The sequence below is a fragment of the Diachasma alloeum genome, unplaced genomic scaffold (genome assembly GCF_001412515.2).
Source record: "Diachasma alloeum isolate Michigan unplaced genomic scaffold, Dall2.0 Dall_scaffold_00216, whole genome shotgun sequence".
In the NCBI taxonomy this organism is placed as follows: domain Eukaryota; kingdom Metazoa; phylum Arthropoda; class Insecta; order Hymenoptera; family Braconidae; genus Diachasma; species Diachasma alloeum.
This window is the reverse complement of record NW_021680381.1, coordinates 1,254,919-1,260,918: the sequence shown is the minus strand read 5'-3', so window position 1 is coordinate 1,260,918 and position 6,000 is coordinate 1,254,919.

Sequence of the window (6,000 nt, the reverse complement as noted above, 5' to 3'; positions counted from 1 at the left end):
TGAAAAGCAGAGTTGTGACAATATTGTCTAGTAGGGCAATGGGGTCTAGGAGTGTGTATAGAACGTTGGCGTCTAGGAGTCTCCCCTGGTTCCAAACCATCTTTAGAGGTCCTAGCACGTCATTTCTCGACCCGCTCTTTCATTTGAGCCCAAAAAAATATTCATATCTTGTCTGACATCTTTGCTACAAACTCGGGCCTTCAACTCGGGTTTTCAATTGGTGGGCCTGACTACCACGAGGGTCGGCAACACCGTTCGTCAAATTTCCGCTACGAGAGTGGTCGCACGGTAAACGCTCCGCTCATTCTCGCTAACCGCGCTCGACAAAAAAATAAAGGGGGTATTTTCATGACGGCGGGCAGAAAAAGACATTTTTCACCATTTTTTTTTCCCATAGAAAAAAACAATAAAAAGAAACGAAATTTTCAGGTTTTTTTTATCAACATGTTGGGAAACTAGTTCTGATTTTTCATTTGAAAAAAAATATACATTGTAATTTATTGCCTATATTGTGGGGCCATGATCAAATTGCGGTTCAACGATACTTGTCTATAAAACCCCTGTGACGGCGACGATCCAAGAAACTCATTTTTAACACATTGAGTGTTCCTGATTTGAAGGAAAGAAAAAAAGACAAAAATTACTCATTTTCTGTCAGTGGTCCGTTTGGCCCTCCCGGTGCGTTGTGCCCTACCCTCCCCTAAAGATAGGTCTTTGAAATTTGCCTCATCCATGTTCCAGTAGTATAAGCAAAACCGAGACCAGGGCTTGGACTATTTCAGAGTGATCGACTATTCGTCAAATATTCCAATTTAGATGTTCTTATTTTAGAATGTGCACGGAAAAAATGGAGTCAATGGCGATAGGTATCATGTGGGAGAGCTAGTGCCGACTTGTCGGTTGAGAATAGAGGAATTGAATGAAGTTGAAGATGTAATGAAAAATACATGCTGCGGTGGCCAACAGGCATTTTGGAATAGGCGGACATGGAAAGGGCGGGAGTATTTTTATCGGTACACTCTGGTTACTGGAGATGCAGAGCAAGTCTTTTATACATTCTCGTTTTCTATATGCTAATTGCGTCGTTCTACAGGGGAAAAGGGACTTCGACTTTGTTGAATTGAGTGTATTGCCCTTAATTAGCTTATTTCCACGGTTTTCCACGGAGCAAAATTGTTTGGAAAAATTCATGTACTGAGCACCATAAACGTGGCGCAATCTGCATACTTGGAAAAATTATTGTGTAGCACCAGAAGAATTCTCATTCACACTGTTGAAAAAATTTTACCGAATTTTCCGGCAAAAGATCTTGAATTCGATTTGACGGGAAAAAACGAATGGAATTTCTGGTTTCTCCGAAAATTCAAGTTAAATCTCATTTTTTTTTGCGACAGGAAGACGAAAATTTCACAGTTTACATGAATTTTCAAGACGCTAATTCCACTTGTACTTCAATGTTTTCGATCTCAATTCACCCATTTTTTAATCCTAGATTTTATAACCCCAAGCTCAGTTAGAAAATTAAAAGCTCGAATGATTTTTTCCCTCTCACGAAGGTCCTTGGAATTATCCTTTGAGCTTAGTAGAAATTTGCATGACAAACGCAGCTGAATCTGCCTCTCGTCTCTCCAGTTTTTCCTTGAGCCTCTTTCAGAGACGCCCGCAATTTTCACAAGAAAATGAGGAAAAATGAGGATAAAGAATTTTTAAACCTTGGAGACGAGAAAAAATTGATTTCCTTTTTTTCTCTAAAGTACCTCGTAATTTCACCTGCAGCTTTCAATTCAATGGGAAGAATGAAATCGATTTCTCTCCCAAGTTCTCGAGTTCTTCGTGCTCGCTATATAATTTAGCATACATTGTTAAATAATAATTTCTCGTTCGAAATAACAGTAATGACAGCATCGTGTTATTCAGGGTGTCTCATTATTCTAATTGCTTTAGAGTCTGTAACGATGCCTCTCGGTTGGCCTGAGAAACTTTATAGCCGTAGGTATCAAGTGTCAAATGTGATTGGTAGGCCTTTGCTCGATTCAACAGTGGCCCTTTAACTAGCAACCCAACAGACTGCATACAATCGTTCCCTAGTTTCAAGCTGTTCACAAGAAACTCATTCGGTTATTCAGAATGTCTTCGCATTCAAACTGATCGTTGGACTACATTTGTGACTCATTTTAGATCCAACGATTCATAAATTTGATTATCTGTTCGAAATGTGCTTAACGTCGAAATCAATATCCATTGAGGAATTGAGTCATATTAATAACGAGTGGCTCATTGTGGAAGTGCAAGCATCTTGGGGCGGAAATTCTGTAAAATTAACAGATACTAGGACATCGATTCAGCTATGCTTTAGACTAACAATTAACCCTGCTATCCGCTTGTTCCGCTCATTGTATATATTATTGTGCTGGCATACTCGAAATGGGGAGCTATTATACTTTTGTATATTAAATTTCTGGCCATGATACTGACATATCGCCCCACCCGGTACAACACCCCTACTTTTTTCCCTACTTTCTTTACTATATGTTTCGGCACGCTCCGCGTGCCTAAAAGTCCAATTTCCGCCACATTGTGATGAAAAATATTGTTCGTAACTCGTGAAAAAATGTTTTTTAGCTCGTGGGATTATATCACTCGCCTTCGGCTCGTGATATAAACCTCCCACTCGCCAAAAAAAAATTTTTTGCACTCGTTACGAAATATACTATTTCCGGCCTGTTGCGGTGGGGTTTTTTACTCGTGTGGCGTTGGCCTCCGAGCCGTAGGCGAGGAGTGGCCAACCACACAAGTAAAAAAACCCCATCACAACAGCCCAGGAGCAATATTTTTCTGTAGTGATTTTCAAGTTTTCGAGGTTGGGAAGTATGTAATACCAATTCCCAGACGAGAAATCGTGAGAAGCAGTACAGAAAATCTTGTTTTCTATACATAAGTATTCAAGAGATCCAAAAAAAATAAAATTAGCAAAAATTGTAACGCCGAATATTCCCGCGATATTTTGTGAAATGGCCCATATAATAAAATCTGCAATGAGTACCCATGAAATGCAATACTCCGAATGTATTCCGATTGTCACTTATACCTGAGTGACGGCTCAACCCCCAGCGTAAGAATAAAAAAACTTGGAAAATCCTGAAAGCATCATGCGTCCAGAGAAAAAGTGTACATAGGCACCACACCATGGGCACCGCACACTGGAAAAATGGTAGAAAGGTTGCTGGTGGTCACGAGGGTAGTATACAGGCTTTACTAATATTGCTAAGTGCATCGTCAGCCCCGGAGGCACCAACCGCGCAATGTGCGCTGTGATGCGATGCACCGAGAGAGGAAGAGAGAGAGAGAGAGAGAGAGAGAGAGAGAGAGAGAGAAAGAGAGAGAGAGCCCATCTCTTCAATTCCCTCAAAAACCCAACAGTGCTGTGTGTGTACCATCGCTATTTTCTTGTCATTGTCATTACTTTCTGTACTTCATTTTTTCCTTTTCTTCCGTCTTTTGTTTCTTGGAACTTGTCTCTACTTATAGTTACGGAGAGATGTGATGCTTGGGGTTTGCATGAAATTTTTCATGAGGAAAAAATCATTGGGAATCGAGAAACTGCGGAGAGAAAAAAATTCTGGCTTTGGGTAAAATTCTTTGAAATTCACATGCGTTTTAAGCGAAGCTTTACGCACCCCGTGCGGAAAACAACCGCTTTACGCACACTAATGCCTTTCGAAAAGTGAACTTTTGAGGCAGGTATCACAAAAATACACTTTTCACATACAGTTTTAACATTTTCTAAACCAATAGAATTTCCAATAGAAATTCAATAGAAGTCCAATATAATTTTCGTGTAGGTAAATAGTATAAAATATGAATATTGTCATGTAGGTAAATAGAATGAAATATGATAATTATGAAAAATCAAAGAGTCCACTTAAAAGAACGTCTGCATCATATTTTCGTTTCACCAATCAGACAAAAAAGCTTCGCTTTACGCACACCGTGCGGAAAACAACCGCTTTTCGCACACTAATGCCTTTCGGAAAGTCCACTTTTGAGGCAGGTATCACAAAAATACACTTTTCACACACACTTTTAACATTTTCTAAACCAATAGAATTTCCAACAGAAATTCAATAAAAGTCTAATATAATTTTCGTATAGGTAAATAGTATAAAATATGAAAATTGTCATGTAGGTAAATAGAATGAAATATGAAAATGATGAAAAATCAAAGAGTCCACTTAAAAGAACGTCTGCATCATATTTTCGTTTCACCAATCAGACAAAAAACGATGTAAAACTCCAATTATCGGAAAAAGAATTAAATCATTGACGAAACAAGGGTCTTAATTCAAATACCCTGCCAGTCTCCCTCATCGGTATCTCCCGAAATATGCGAGTGTGGGATTTAAGGGATTACCCAAGTTTAGCATAATATTAACAGGTGCAAATAACAAACAGGTAAATGCAAGAGAAATGGAAAATGAGAGAACGTATTATTCATGGATTACCTCACTTGTCTCGCCCGTTTCAATTCCACTCCCATTCTCTCTCACGAGCTTTAGTCCTCCCCCTTCTCATTCACCCCCCCCCCCCCCCCCCNTTAGTCCCCCCCCTTCTCATTCCCCCCCCCCCCCGCGCAGTCATAGCGTCATAGCCACTCTCTCCCTCGCCCCCATTAGAATAATTGCTTCTTCATCTTCGTGTTATACCACAACTACGACTCTTCGTTGTATTTTCGTGGCATAATAAGTATCTTCAGCCATTGTTTGTGGGTATGTTTCAGGGGGATGAAACACAACAATCCAACTAGAATTCCATTAAAGCCTCACTAAACGCTGTATTCCAGCCCCTCAATCCTCATACATCTCGAAATCATTCATATGGGTTCTTTGGAACTAATTAACACCAGTTGGTCATTATCCACTGATACTAGAGTTAGTATAGAGATCAGTGTCATTATCCCAGACATGAATTGCCGATGCTGCACTGAGAAAAATTTTCTAGAAAAATTTATGTGCTACACTGTTAGAATTTTTTCGAAATTTCGTGGCAAATATTGTAGTAATTCTCATGAGAGTGACATTGAATCCGATTTAGAGGAAAAATGATTATGAAATTTTCAGTTTCACTTAGAATTCAAGGAAATTCATGAATTTTCACTGGGACTGAGACGGAAATTTCACAACGTGATTGAATTTTCAATGGATCATGAAACATGGAACATGAATTCAGAAACCAAATAACACGAATTTCCAGTTTTTCCTTAAATTTTCATTCGAATTTTCATGGAATAGTTGAACTGAAAAATCCAGTATTTTATTGATTTTTAGACCATTCGAAGTGAAAATAAGTCCACACCGTTTTTCGGTGTAAATGTAGGGAGTTAATTCACTCCGGAGTGAAACAGTACGAGTGGAATGAAAATTGACACTGCCATGGTGTCAAAATAAACATATTAATCAATACATTCCGGTGTGAAACATAAAAATTGATTCCGTACCAAAATTTGTCTCCGGGCGCGAGAGTTGATTTTAACGCTGGAATATTTAACCCCTCACACCAGAGACAGTACCACCGAATTTTTTAATATTTTTTTTGCTGTGTGAGAAAGAAAATTACATTTGCCAAGGAATCATTCTTGCGAGAATTTATATTTTTAGAAACGTATTTCTCCAGGCCAGTCATTCCCACGTGGCCCATGTCAAGTTACAAATATTACAATTATGTTGAATTATGAGATGATTATGCTATGCAGTGATGCAGCTACCGAACGAAAAAACTCACCGAACAATCAAAATATTTCAGTTTCAAGTGGAAGCACTTGCGAGCTTTTTCATCACTCCAAAAACCTTTCGTTAAAGAACACAGACATGAAACTGAAAAAAAAAATATAAAAACACGTGCACACTCTGTCGTATACATTCGCTCCATAAAATGTACTCTAAGCCTCTTCAGATCACAGAGAGAAATATTACTTTCCGGAAGAGAGAGGAACCCGGCGGATTT